This window comes from Miscanthus floridulus, chromosome 13 (assembly GCF_019320115.1).
Source record: "Miscanthus floridulus cultivar M001 chromosome 13, ASM1932011v1, whole genome shotgun sequence".
Taxonomy (NCBI): domain Eukaryota; kingdom Viridiplantae; phylum Streptophyta; class Magnoliopsida; order Poales; family Poaceae; genus Miscanthus; species Miscanthus floridulus.
The window spans coordinates 11,334,368-11,350,548 of record NC_089592.1 but is presented as its reverse complement, the minus strand read 5'-3'; positions in this window follow the sequence as shown (position 1 = coordinate 11,350,548).

Genomic DNA, 16,181 nt, shown 5'->3' with positions numbered 1-16,181 from the left:
CTCTTATACTCAAGTCTTGCTTTGCCCTTATCTTGGCTAGCTTTGAATGCTAAGTCCTTCTCTTTCTTCTTTGTAGAGGATGAGCCATCTTGTGGCGTGATGTGCATGTACATCTCATGAGCATTGATCTTTCCCAAGGTTTGTGTCGGTGTAGCGGTGGAAAGATCACCTTGATGTAGCACGGTCACAATGTGCCCATATTTGTCAATGGGGAGGACACTCAAGATCTTTCTCACAATGTCGGATGGTGACATTTGAGTAAATCCAAGCCCATTAACTTCCTCTACAAGAACATTTAAACAAGAATACATCTCATTAGCACTTTCTTTGGGAAGCATTTCAAATGAATTTAGCTTTTTAATCACAAGATGATAGCATTCTTCACGCTCACTCTTGGTTCCCTTATGGAGCGCACAAACGTCCGACCATAGTGCATGGGCATCTTTGTGGTTCCTTACATGGTTGAACACATCTTTGCAAAGGCCTCTAAAGATGGTGTTGCAAGCCTTTGCATTCCATTTTCATAATTAACCTTATCGCCTTGTAGGTTAGTAGCATCCCGAGGTTTTGGGAAGCCTTATGAGGCGGCTCTAAGAATACCAACGTCTAGAGCTTCTAAGTACTGCCTCCATGCGGATTTTCCAATATAGGAAAGTCATCTCCCTCAAAGATAGGAGGAGGTCTATCCTCGTGAGACATCTTGCTCTAAGCGGTTAAGCTTAAAACATGTGAGCACGAGGCTCTGATACCAATTGAAAGGATCAAGATGCCCAAGAGGGGGGGTGAATTGGGCTAATTCTAAATTTTCTTACAATAATCAAATCCTACGGTTAGCCCAATTAACCCCTTATGCCTAGAAAAGTGTTTCTATTAATCTAACGCACAATGGACTTGCAACCTATGTTCCAAACTTACTCTAGCATGGCAATTCTATGAATGTAAGAACAAGTATTGAATTGCTCAAAGTAAATGCTCAAAGTAAATACAGAGAGAGGAACACGGCGATGTTTTGCTGAGGTATCGGAGAGTCGCCACTCCCTACTAGTCCTCATTGGAGCACCCGCGCAAGGGTGTAGCTCCCCCTCGATCCGCACAAGGATCAAGTGCTCTCTACGGGTTGATTCTTCGACACTTCGTCGTGGCGAATCACCCAAAGCCGCTCACAACTTGAGTTGGGTCACCCACAAGTTCTATCGGGTGATCACCAAGCTCCCAATCACCATCAAGCTATCTAGGTGATGGCGATCACCAAGAGTAACAAGCACGAACTCTCACTTGACCACGCGAATCCTAATGAGAAGATGGATGCACACTTGGCTACTCTTGATTCACTAATGAGGCTACTCTCTTGGATTCTCAAATCTCAATCACCTCACTAGGACCTTGCTCTTCTTGGCACTCACAAACATGTTTCTTAGCTATTGGAATGAGCAAAAGTCACTCCACACACGAGTGGAGCTTCTATTTATAAGGCAACCTGAAAAACGAACCGTTATGAGCTTCTACGGGGTGACCAGACACTCTGGTCGTTTTGATCGGACGCTCTAGTCAGTTCAACCCGCGAACCAGTGAAAATGTGTTGACCAGACGCTGGCAGGGTCCAGGTCACCACTAACTGGACACGTCCAGTCGCATTAAACCCTTACTGGAACCTTACTGTACTCGACCGGACGCTGAACCCCTAGGGTTCGATCAGTACTGACCAGACGTGTCCGGTCGCTGATTCCCTTCTCTAGAACCTTACTAGAGTCGACCGGACAGCTACCTCTCAGCGACCGGTCACATGACCTCTCCAACATCTGGTCGCACCGAACGCAATCTGCTTGATCAAATGAACGGACCGGACCCTGTGGCCAGCGTCCGGTCGCACCGAGGTCAGCGTCTGGTTAGCATTTGACCCTCCATTCACCTCCAACTCTCGATCATATGTGAATGAAGTTTGCTCCAAAGGATCTTAGGCATTCATAGGAGCTACCTAGAGCTAGTTTCAACAAGTGTGCACCACACCTAACTCACTAGACTCATCTAGGTCAAGCTACCCATCCATATCCCCCTTAATAGTACGGCCAAAGGAAAAACAAAGTCCTAAACTACTCTAAGTGTCTCTCCAACTCCAATCGACACTTAGAACTGTCATCCTTAACCTTGTCATCCATCCTTTGAAAACCAAAACGATTTCCATCAGTAGGGGCATGACAACTTTGATTGCCCAATTGATCTCCATCACCATGACCTAACTTAATTGCCTTTGCAAAACACATGTTGGTCATAGTAATCTTGTATTGTCATTAACCACCGAAACCCAACTAGGGGCCTAGATGCTTTCATGCAGCCAAGCTCTCCAACGGTGACATCCAAGCATGTACATAGACCAGTTCATCTACTGCTGGTTGCCGTATTACGCTCTCCATCGGTGATGCCCCACCGCTCCACCGGATCTTCGACAGCGCCATCATCTGTGACAACGGGCACCACTCCGATGATAACGGCACCTCTACCGAGATGCCCAGGAACTATGCCATCGTCGCCAGCCGTGACCTCAACAACGGAGCCTCCACCTGAGATGCCCTAGGGACTATGCCATCATCATCAGCCGCAACCCTAACAACAGAGTCGGGCGGCAACCCCTCCTCAGCACAGGCGAACCACGCCACCTCATCTACATTGGATGACCTCCAGCTTGACATCGCGCTCCAGATTCATGAGTGGATCTATGAGTTCTTTTCTCCTTGGCATTACCCTCTCTTACTTAGGAGCCGATGCATTCGGTGAAAAGGAAGGAGAAGAGGTGGCGGCTCAGAGGCTAGCGGGGAGGTGGGGCGAGAACTCCTTTCCCCCCCTATTTAAAGAGGGGGCTTAGCAGCTAAGGAAAGGCGAAAGGTTCGGATGAAAAACTCTCTGTCTTCCCCTATTCAATACACGTGCGAAATTAATGCTGATAGAAATCTGATGGGGACGCAGCCGAAAATGACGGGACACGCTCTGGTCGACGGGACATCACCTGGTAAGCCAGAACGTCACCCGGGCATGGCCCGCCACTAATGCGCCCCTGAACGCGAGAACCGGGGCATGCTCACCTACAGGCGACTCTCCACTTCCCCAAGCAGGACCATGGAATGACCCAACAACAGAACCTCCCTCTAGGGGGAGCCCAGCGGGCCTCCTGGGTCAATCGGGCGGCCTAGGCAAAACAACGAACGAACAGGCCAATTGAAAGATAAGCACCCTTGTTTACTTACCTTGAGTGTTGAATTCTTTACTAAGCCTCTGACCCTAGCAACGGCAGGGGCACGGACATCGCTCGAGGGCTGCTGAGGGCACCTGTTTATTTAAACACCCTCTTAGCCCGACCCCTCCTTACATTTAAAAAACCAGAAGCACTGGCGTGTGGGAACAAAACGATGAATATAACTGGATGAACCAACAGACCCAACGCCCCGATGGCTACGGTATTTTTTGTTCACCAGCATAATCACATTACAGTTCCTCACATTACTAGCCTTAGCACCCACCTTCCTGCATGGAGTTTGGAGGGGTCCACCTTCAGAGCCCCCCTTTAGGGGGAAGCTGATAGATCGCTTAAAAATCAATCGAGCGGCTTGAATCACCGCCAAGAGACAAAAACAAAAGTGACAATACTTATGCAGGTTACGCTGGCCTCATCGAAAATGTTAGGCCCAAGCCTAGCACAAACATTTCTAGTAGGAGCTTCCCATGGCTCATACCACCAAGGTAACGTTACCGACCCCCGCTTTCATTTCAATTAAATTATATGCTAAATCCATACATCCAAACGTTGCATATGTAAATTCTTGCATCCCAACGCTTACGTGTCGTGTCACGAACCTGGTAGCCGCCTCATTCAATATGAGCGACTCCTGACCTGGGGTTCAAAGGGCTTGAGGCTGCCTCATGTCAAACAGAGCCAAGGGGAGGAAAACCGAAATGAGCCCCAGCGGCCTCGCTCGACCCCGTTCAGAAACGGACAGGGACATTTCAACCTTTCTCGTTCGATTCTAACCTCAAGCCAGACCCATAGAATCTCCAGTCGAGGAGAGGCCAACGGGCCACCTGAGCCCAGCGAACGGCTTGGGCATCTGCTGGGAGGCAGGGTTAAGAAGTAGTGGAATGCCACATGAGGACTCTGCTGACCCCAGTCAGTGAATGATGGATCCAGATTCCACACGAACATACCCGTTAGCGAGCTCATTGAGCGCGACACTCAAGCCATCAAGGTAAGTGTCATCAACTCAGCCCCTCCGGTCATGGAAACCGAGGATGGGGTAGTGCGTGAAAACACGGCCGACCCCTAACAGGCCCTAAAGGGCTCGAGCGCTCGAGCCGCTCGATCCAAGATCGAGAGACCAAGGTTCAAAGGCTGACCAGTGAAGGGTCTAGGGATGCCTCACGTCAAACAAGAGCCAGGGGAGAAAACATAGACGAGCCTCAACGGCCTTAGCCCGACCCGCATTAATGCGAATGGGGTCATCTCAACCTTCTTGTTCAATCCAGCCTCTAGCCTGAGCCCATAGAAACCCCATTGAGGGGGAATCTGTTGGAAGGCGAGTAAAGGAGTAACGGAACACCACCCGAGGGCTTTGCCAACCCTGCCGCGAAGCAAACGGGATCAGATTCTGTCCTGAACATCCCCATTAGCAAGCTCATAATGCACAGTCACGCAGCGATCATCAAAGTCCTAGGTAAGGGGTATGAGTAAATACAAACATAAGTTCACCTCCCTCGCTCTGTTCTCTAGTAACATCCTGACCCCACCAACCACAAGGGGTCGGATCTCACTCAGGGGTTGATAAAGGTATGGGTACCTCCTTTCTTTTTTCAAAAAAACATTATAGAGAGAAGAAGGTAAAATCAAACAAACAAAACGAAAATGACTGAAACCATTTCCAGGACACAAAAGTACTGACACTTGTTCACATATTACAAATAAGTGTTTATCAAGCTAAACTACTTTTGCGAAGGGAGAACCTCTTGTTTCAGTTTGTCTGCCAGGTTCCGCGCGAGGGGAGCCACTGCCTTTTCCATCTCATCCAGCTCATCATCATCATAGACAGGCACGAAGCCATGGCTCATTCCCTCTAGTTTAATCTCCTGATCATAATGGAAATGGGCGATAGCAAAGGCTTGGGTGATCCCAGCATGAAGAGGCGTCCTCCTCAAGTTGGCCTACCCGCATCGTGATTCCCGTGGCACGAGATGCAAGTGAGCTAGATCCTTCTGGCTGCGCCACCCTCAGGGCGTCAGTGACCACTCCAATAGTAGCTTGCAAAAGGTTGTGCTCATTCGCTCTCAACCCGGAGGATCCCTCGCACTTCAGTAAGCTCCTTCTCTAGCCTGGCGACAACATTCTCAACGTCCAACCGTCGGTTCACCACGTCTCCAAGATCCACCCGGAGGGAATCGGCCACCCCACACGCCTCGCCGTGCTCCTGGATGGTCTGGTCATGACCCTCATGGGCTACACTGTGTTCTGAGCAAAGTCTTTCCTCAGTCCGGCGTAGCTCATCCCACTCCTCGCGTAACTGAGTGATCGTCTCGGCGTCCCGGTCCACCCTCTGCTGCAATGCCATGGACCTCCCTTCAGCTTTTAGTTTGAGGTCTCGCTCCATCTCTAGCTCCACTGAGAGCTTGCCGGCCCGCTCACTAACCACGGTGTCCTTCTATAGTAGCTCATACCGCTCCTTTCAAAGCCTGGCGGCATCCTCCTCGTCTAGCTTTACCCTCACCAATAGGTCCTCAAACATTCCAGGAGCCTCCTCCATGTCCAAACATGCCTTGGCCTCCCACTGCTGGGCGGCAACGAGTTGCATGCCCACATCTCCTCATAGCCTAGCCTCCTTGGTAAGGTGGTCCCATTCCGCCTTTTGATCACAAAGGAACCGAGACTTGTCCCGGCTACTTGCAATAATATTCTGAAAGGAGGATCGGAATCAGAAGACACAAAAACATAGAAATGTGTGAAGAATGAAGAAAACAAGTGAGAAGATCAAGTGAATACTGTAACAGAACCGACCAAATCATAAGAACGTAAGCACAAAAACAATCACCGAAGCGATCAAATTCCTGTACTTAAGCTCCCATAATCCCGGTAGTTCGGAAATCACGAAGAATTTCAACCAACTCTCGACATACAAACCAAGATCATAGTGATTCAACACAACACATCATCCATTACAACATTTCATAATAAGCATTCAGATTACATCTATCAGAGTTTAAATAGAATATTATAAACCAAGTTTGAGTGTGCGGAAGCATCATAGTTTAGTACAAATCAACATAGTTTTCAAATACATTGCCAAGTCTGAGTCATGTCCCACAAAAGCATTATCAGGTACGAGAACTAGTAGAGACCATGCCCAATAGTCTAGTCTTCATCCCCAGCTGGGAGAAGGTAGTACTTGCAGCAACCAAAGTAGAACTGGTCATCTACAATAGGTGGGAGATAAACCCTGAGTACGAGAAGGTACTCAGCTAGACTTACCCATCAAAACCTAGAAATAAAAGACACCAAGGATCATGCAAGGCTTTTCAAGTGGGCTAGCTTGACACAGTTGCATAAAAGAGCTTATGATTATAGTAACCAATTTAAACTTAGCATCAAGCTTATCATCTTTTACCTGTCCACTAGATTAGCACCTGTACTAGAGCACTCACTTATTAGGAGCAAACAATATTAACCATAGCAGGTATAATAAGGCTATCATCATCATATCATCATTTCTGAACCATTATGTTATTTAGTGTATCTACATTGGAGATAAGCCCGTCAAGTTCTCACTAACCGAGAGAGACGGTGACTCGAATCGAATTACAACTCAGCTGAGGGGGTATTCCTAACTCTCACCTTGGCATACTTAGCAAGGGTTGCCGTGGGTTACCTTTGGTACAACTTAGGAACCAAATTCGCAGGTTCGATTAGCGCTAGCGCTCTTAGGGATTACCCTTCTGCTAGGACGATCAGGACTTTTAAATCACCTGCCCTTGGACTCATGCCTATGGCTCCCTTCCAAGGTGTACTTTATACTTATCGACTTCCGTCCTGAGTTGAGCTACTTGGATTCACGGTCGGTCTCTAGACCCAGCCAACTAAGAGAGAGGCATGCATTCAACATGAACAGGAAAGGCTCCAAGATTCAGTCCTTAATCAACACAGATGGAGTCACTGCAAACTGGTAAGCCTCCGTCTGGTCTTTATTTCAAATTAAGACTAGTTCTTTTCCATGATAGCAAATATAGCCAACCGTGCCACATGTATCTTCCTATATCTCGCAGGTGACAGGAAATCACCTAACTTCTATCGTGTTTAAGCAGGGCTAAGCACTATGCGAACCTGAGCTACATAGGATTTAGGGTAACAATATCTGGACAAGGATTGGATAACCAATGCAGCAAGTGTTTGCATCCAACGCCTAAACTTAATGCAACAATACATATATATATAACAATAATTATTGTAACTGCATTTCAGAAATTAGGAGGCTTAATATGCTTCGGGGCTTGCCTTTCACAAAGTTGCAAGGACAGTGATCCGGGCACTCAACGACGACCTCGTCTGGCACTTCTCCTGAAGGCCGCACCTCCTGAACCTCCGGTGTCGGCTGCTGCTGCTCGCTCGGTTTCTCGAATTCTAGCAGTGTTGCTCCCTCCGGTACACCTATTGTATGTCGATGCACGAGATAAATATCATGGATGCATAAGGAATGACATGATGCTCATGATGAATGAATCATAGTAGGTGTTTATGAAAGCATCACTGGACACTCGTTTACCGAGTAAAATAGCTCTATTCAAATCACTTTAAGCATGTATCTAACTTAACTTAAAGAACAAGATCAACTTACCTAACTTGCATAACCTAAGATAAAGATGCTCATCTTCAGTTAAAGGCCTAACACCTAGGAACATTACCACAAACTTAGAAATAATAAAGGTATACATAATTTAACATTTAAAGTTTCATATGCATACAAGTAGTCCCTTAATTCAATCACAACCAGAGTTCTACAATTCCAAATGACTTGTATGAGGACATTCTGGAAAGCTTATGAAATTTTCTACAAATCAATGGTAAACAGCAAGGCATGATTCTTATGTTAACCAAATCAATTTCCAGTAAACCTAGAATCTGTCCAGAAATGACAGAGTTACTAACTTAATTATTTAATGATGATGCAAAAGCCTAATTTGACCAAACCAAGTTTACCAACTTGTTGCACATACGAGAGGAACACTAGAAAGTATAGTGCTAACTTCTAAATAAATTATTTAATATCCTTTTCCAATTTATTTAGTTAATTAGGTGATTAAAGCAATATATAGTAAAACTATTCATAAAAATCTACAAAAATTACAGTAGCTATCTCATGCTTCACATAGACTACCATAAAAATTTCAAAGCCATTGAGCAAGCAGAACTTGTTGTATCCAAAATAACAAGTGGCATGTCCATTTTTAGCATAACTAGGAAACCCTATTGAAAAGTGTCAAGCAATAGATTTCTTATTTTTCCTAGCATCATTCTAGCATAAGAATAGCACTCACCAAATTTTACCTTTACTGGATCTATAAAAAAATTATGAAAATTCACACAAGATCCATCCATGCAAATAAGGTAATTTTCTATCTCCTACAAACAGTGTCCAAAATTTATGAAAATTTAACTACAAGCTATTCATGATATGAGAAGTAGACCATAAAAATTTCATGCCATTTGGAGCTACCTAGAAAAAGATATAATTACCCCTATTTCTTGCATGATTAAAAGAGATAAATAGAAACTCCTATTTTCATAACAGAACATGGCCTAGATTGTATTTTTAATAGAAACTAGACCTTATCATGAACTCAACAAAATTAGAACCACATCATTTGGATCTATCAACTAGGAGATACATATTTTTGAATATCTATACAAATCTGTGAAATAAATAAAACAAAACAAAACAAGAAAACAAATCTAAGCCACTGTTGGGCCGGCCCGAAGGAATGGTGGCCCATGACGTGTGCGCGAGTGGCCCAGCAATGGCGCAGCCCAGCCAGGCTCCCGCCTGAGCCTCAGCGGCTGACACGTGGGACCCACGTGACAGAGAGACACGCAGGGGAGGAGAACAGGGCGGCGGTGAAGCTCATCGCCGGTGACTCCTCCAGCGAACCCAATGGTGCTACAGTGTTCACTACATCAGTGCGCATCTAGCAGTGTCCTTGATTGATGCTATTGGTGTGGCTACCGGGGTTGGCGATGAGCACGGCGGCGCGTGGCCACGGCATGGTCGGCTCCAGCGAGACAACGGCGTCGTAGCCCCTAACAGTGACCCTACGAGCTTTCACAGTGCTCCTAGGACCTAGCGTGAGATAGAGGAGGGATGGCAAGGGTGCAAGGATAGCTGGCCGTGTGGAGCGCCATCTCCGGCGAGAATAGCCACGGCGGCGGTGGAAGAAAACGACGTAATCGTCCTTACCAAGACTCAATTGGACCGACAGTGAGGTGGAGAAGGTAGAGAAGACCATGGCGAGGCTACTGACAGACTAGGCAACTCATTTTCATAGTGGTGAGCACGCACGACGACGGTGACACACGGTCGGCAATGGTGGAGCTGCTGTGGACACGGCGCTGCGCGTGGAGAAGGTGAGAGAGGGAAATGAAGCGGTGAGCGCGTTCGGGCAGGAGCTGGCCCTCTTCTGGAGCGCGGACGCATGATGTAGTGACCTCGGCAGTGCATGAATGCCATGCGGTGAGCATCACCTGAGCCGGTCGGCCATGGCGACACTGACCATTTTCAGAAAAATCGCGATTCAGTGATCACCAACGATGACTAACAGAGCAAGTTTGATGGTGATTAGCTCCTAATTCGTGATGATCTAGACTATGCCATAGTTAACAAAGTTGATCATCTATACGTGAACTACAACTCTTGTTATTGGAGCTCGAGCTGGTTTGGCTCTGTTAGGGAGATACAAGGTGAAAAAGTTGGGTACACGAAAGTGCAAAACACTAAAGGACTTAGAAAATTTCTAAGTATGAAATCAGCATGAAATTCTGACTTGTGGGCCATGTTTGAGCATGTTTTAACCATTTTCATGAAATGATCATAAAACAACTTTTGTTCCTTAATAAATTAGCTACAACTTTTGTAAAGAGTGTACAGCCATGCAAGATCTCTAAGTTGGTCTTTTGAATCAGTCAAACTATGACACTCTAGGGGTCAATTCAAGTCAAACCTCTCCCAAGGGGCATTTTGGTCATTTTGATCTACATGAACAATGTCCCAACAAGTAACCTAAGTGTAGTTAAGGGGTAATACACCATAATCAACCACTTTACAAATTGTTATACCAACTTCTAATGATCACATGTGATAAAGCAACTAAAACAAGCAATTCACTCATATGTTTCAATCCTATGTTTCACATGTTTCATGACCTTATTGTTATTTTATATTTGTCATATTACTACCTTGTTGCCATGTTTCAAGGTATGAGAAATCCATGTTGCATTCACATGTTGCACTACCACCATTCATAAGCAATAAAGTACGAAACAAGCAGAATATGCGAATGTTGCATACGTATGTTTCAATGACAATGGCCTGATGACATAGATGATGCATATGTTTATGAAATGACATGCAATTTAGTGGAAGCCAAACACCTAGGGTGTTACAGCTCTCCCCCCTTAGAAAAATCTCATCCCGAGATTTGGAAAGCGTACCATTTCGTATAGAAAGTTGGATGATTTTCCTTTAAATAATCTTCCCGCTCCCATGTTGCATCCCGTTCACTATGATTACTCCAAACTATCTTGTATAACTTAACTACTCATGTACGAGTCACTCTTTCTTGAGTATCTAGAACTTGCATGGGCTTCTCCTCATAAGAAAGATCAGATTTCAAGTTGACTTTCCTTGTTGCTATTCTTTCCTCGGGAATATGGAGACACTTCTTCAACTGGGACACATGGAATACCGGGAATATAGCTCCCATCTCACGTGGTAGATCGAGCTTATATGCTACTCTTCCACTTTTCTTGATAATACGGTAAGGTCCAAAATATCGAGGCTCAAGCTTCCTTTTGATTCCAAAACGTTTTACTCCTTTCATAGGGGATACCTTCAGATAAACATGATCACCTACTTCAAACTCAATAGGTTTTCTTCTCTTGTCAGCATAGCTCTTTTGTCTAGCCTGAGTGGTAGTCATATTCTTCTGTATAGTTCAGACTTGCTCTTCGGCTTCTTTTACAAAATCAATACCATAGAATCTTCTTTCCCTGGGTTCCACCCAGTTCAAAGGAGTTCTACACTTGCGGCCATAAAGAGCTTCAAAAGGAGCCATTTTGATACTCTCTTGATAACTGTTGTTATAAGAGAATTCAGCAAGAGGTAACCAGTCCCCCCAAGAGCCTTTGCAAGAGATAAGACAAGCTCTAAGCATGTCCTTAAGAATTTGATTAACATGCTCAGTCTGTCCTGATGTTTGCGGATGATAGGCAGAACTGCAGATTAAATGAGTACCAAGATTCTGATGTAAGCACTCCCAAAAGCGAGCTGTGAATTGCCGTCCTCTATCTGAAACAATGGATTTGGGTACACCATGGAGACGTACCACTTGTTGAAAGTAAATCTTAGCATAATTGTGCGGGTGATAGGTAGACTTGACCGGAATAAAGTGAGCGGATTTAGTTAGACGATCTACGATAACCCAGATGGAATCACAACCCTTTTTGGTAGTGGGTAGTCCAACAATGAAATCCATGCTAATTTCTTCCCACTTCCAGCCAGGAATAGAGAGTGGCTGCAATAATCCGGGCCTTATGTGAATAGCCTTGACTCTGCAACAGTTATCACACCTTGCCATGTAAGCTGCAATTTCTTTCTTTATCTTGGTCCACCAATAATACAGCTTGAGATCTTGATACATTTTACTGCTACCAGGATGGATGGACAATTTAGAAGAATGGGCTTTAGCCATAATTTGATTTCTATGTTCTTTGTCTTTGGGTACCACAAGCCTATCATTAAACCAGAGAATTCCCTTGTCATCGACCCTAAAGTGCTTGGTTTCTTTCTCTTTCATCTTTCGCTTGATGTGAAACACACCCACATCAGTCTTCTGGAGTTTGATAATTCGACTTCTAAGAGAGCAATCCATAGTGATATTATGGAGTACCACAGGATGAAGGAGGTGTGCCAGATGAAAGTCTTCACTAACTAAGGAATAGCAATGGGCCTTTCTGCTTAAGGCATCAGCAACCACATTTGCCTTACCAGGATGGTAGTGCACTTGAAGGTTGTAGTCTTTGATTAATTCTAACCATCGCCGTTGATGCATGTTTAACTCAGGTTGAGTAAAGATATACTTGAGGCTTTTATGGTCAGTATAGATGTTGCACACATTACCTAGCAAGTAATGTCTCCAAATTTTCAGGGCATGAACAACTGTGGCTAGTTCTAAGTCATGGGTAGGATAGTTGACTTCATGTTTTCGAAGCTGGTGCGAAGCATAAGCAATGACCCGGCCCTCCTGCATAAGAACACACCCCAAACCGATGCCACATGCATCACAGTAGACATCAAAAGGCTTCTCGATGTCAGGTTGTGCCAATACAGGAGTAGAGGTTAGTAAGGTCCGCAAAGTGTGGAAAGCCTCTTCACACTTCGGAGTCCACACAAACTTCTCATCCTTTTGAAGTAGTCGAGTCATGGGCTTGGTGATTTTTGAGAAATCTAGGATAAAGCGACGATAATAGCCAGCCAAACCTAGGAAACTTCGGACTTCTATGACCGTAGTAGGTGCCTTCCACTCAAGGACTTCTTGCACCTTAGTAGGGTCAACCAAAATTCCATCACCAGATAACACATGACCTAGAAAAGGTATCTTGTTCAACCAGAATTCGCACTTGCTGAACTTAGCATAAAGCTGGTTGTCACGTAATCGAGTTAAAACAATTCTCAGATGTTCAGCATGCTCTTCTTCATTCTGAGAATATACAAGGATATCATCAATGAACACAACGACAAACTTGTCCAATTCTGGCATGAATACAGAATTCATCAGGTACATAAAGTGTGCCGGAGCATTTGTCAACCCAAAGGACATGATGAGGTATTCGAACAAGCCATAACGAGTAGAGAAAGTTGTCTTAGGTATATCTTCAGGATGAATTTTGATCTGATAGTAGCCAGACCTCAAATCGATCTTGGAGAATACCTTAGCTTTGGAGAGCTGATCAAATAGAATATCGATGCGAGGAAGAGGGTATTTGTTCTTGATAGTAACAGCATTAAGGGGGCGATAATCCACGCACATGCGCAACAATTCATCCTTCTTCTTCACAAAGATGGCCGGACAACCCCAAGGAGAAGAACTAGGCCAAATCAAACCTTTCTTCAATAGCTCATTCAACTGACTCTTCAGCTCAGCCAACTCATTGGGCGGCATTCTATAGGGCCTTTGAGAAATAGGAGCCGTACCTAGAATGAGTTCTATCTTGAATTCTACATCACGGTCCGGAGGTAATCCAGGCAAGTCATCAGGGAAGACATCTAGAAACTCATAGATAACCGGTAGATCCTCAATGGCTTTGACTAGGGTAGCATTGGCTGTATTGTGGATAGAGATATCACGAGGTAACTGCACTAGAAAACCCTTCTTATCCATAGGATCCCTCAACATTACCACACGGGTTGATGTATCGATCAACACTCCATTCCCGCTCATCCACTTCATTCCTAGGATTACATCGATTCCTACCCCCGGTAGAACTATAAGATTTGTAAGGAACTCTCGATCTCCAATCTCAATCTTTACATCTTTAACTACTTGGTTAGTCAGGATATTATTTCCAGCAGCACTAATATAATAACCACCCTTGACAATTGTAATCACATTCATCTTATGCTTAGATGCAAAAGTAGAACTCATAAAGGAATGTGAAGCACCTGAATCAAAGAGCACAACTACAGGGTGATCATTAACAAGAAACTTACCAGCAGTGACCACTTCACCAGCAGGAATTTCCTCCACAGTCATGTAGTGAACACGCCCATGACGGATGTTTCCTTGAGCATTCTTGGGAGGATAGGGACACTTATTTGCCCAATGACCCGGCTAGTTACAGTTCCAGCATGGCTTGTTTGCTGGTGGGGCATTGGAGCTGCCCTGCCTAGAGGTATTCTTTGGTAAGGAAATTGTGTACCCCTTGCGGAAACCAGTTTTAGCTCGATTCTTTTTCTGAGGTGGGCGGTACCGGACATTAGCATTGGGTGGATGATACAGGGTCTTAGATACCATTGGAGCCTTAGACTGAGAAGCACCAGCCTCAAAGTTTCTTTTATGGGTCTTGGAAGCAGCATATATCTTGTCATTATTCTCCTAAGTTAGGGTGTCACTGATAAACTCATTGAAGGTAACACACTTGTAGTTGCCCATAGACTTCATCAGTTTAGGGGAAAGTCCCCTCTTAAAGCTAGCTATTCTCTTAGCGTCAGTATCGACAAACTCGGAAGCATACCTCGCTAGGTTGTTGAATGCCTGGAGGTATTCATTAAGACTCTTGTTGCCTTGGGTTAGCTTCATAAACTTAGTATGCTTAATGGCCATGAGACCAGGAGGGATAAAGTGTCCCCTGAAAGCTGCCTGGAACTAGTCCCAAACGATCTCAACGTTAGTAGAGAAGGTGGTCCTGTGATGGGTCCACCAGATGCCTGCAGGGCCTTGGAGCTGGTGTCCTGCATACGAAGCCTTCATTCCTTCAGTCAAACAGAGCAATCCAAACCTTTGCTCTATCATGCTCAACCATTCATCAGCTTGTAATGGCTCTTCTGCCTCACAAAAGATAGGAGGCTTTGTGTCCATGAAGTCCTTAAAGCTGCTGTACTGGTTCGGCTCGGGTCCCTGGCGGACATGCCGATCCTCGCGGTTAGCCATTTGGCGCATAGCCTCAGCTAGCATGCGCTAACTTTCCATGACTGTCTGCATTAGCTCAGCTGGTGTGGGCGGTGGAGGAGGTGGTTGTTCCTCATCTCCCATGCTACGACCGCGACGAAGGTTATAAGCCATCTGCAAAATGTATAGCCAATGAGCACTGACGATGTGGAAACTTTTATAGATGAATTGTATAATTATGCCAAACTGAGTCCATTGGAGAGAATACATTTATATAATCAACAGAGGCATAATCATTCATCACAATCACACAACTCATCAAGCGCGTTAATTGACACATAAATGCGATGAATTTAACCAACAATCGAGATCCATAGACCGCAAAGACAAAATTCATCAAAAGCTCACATACGTGGAGCATAACACGTTCGATAGGTTACATCAAAGCCATAGAGGTTCCAAACTTACATCAAGGGTAACATAGGGTTCGATATTACATCCCAATGATTAACTTGATACAAAGCTACTCGTTCATGCATGAGGATCAACAAAAGACTAGCTCTAGCGCATTAGCTAAGTAGTAAGCTAAACTACGCATCGTCCTCGGAGTCAGTGTCAAAGATCTCTCCTCCATCTTCATCACTAGCAGGCTCTAACTCCTCATCTTCCTCCTCATCAGGTGGAATGTCCTCAGGTCCATTGACCTCAATGCCATCATCACCTTCAACCATGATGACACCAGAGCCCATCTCATCCTCATCATCAGGTGGCAGGAGAGGGTGAAGTTGATTGTGTAACAGGTGAACCTCCTCATGGAGATGGTCATTATACTCTTTGGCAACTGCCACTTGCTGCTCTAGCTCCACCTATCGCGCTCTCAACACATTCTCTTCGTGCTAGGCTTCATTCTAATGGTTCATCACATGAATCAACATACGTTCATAGTTGCGGTGAGCAACTGTCAACCTCTAAACCTCAAGGGTCTCTTGGTCCCGTTCCTGTGTTACTTGCTCCAAACGGTGCTGAGCCACATTCCTCTCAGCAGTCACCCAGGCCAGCTCTGCCCTCAGCCTTTCCACCTCAGTAGGCTCAGGACGGGGCTCACGAGGAGCTAACCGGTGACGAGGCGCCCTGCCTCCAGCAGACTTGCGAGCAATGAGTTTCGTGCGTGCCATCTATAGCAAAAAGTTGCAACATAAGGGGAGAATCATTTAAGGGATATGAAATTTAATTAGTCGGGACAATCATATTTTAAAGGAGGGAGTAATGCAAGAAAT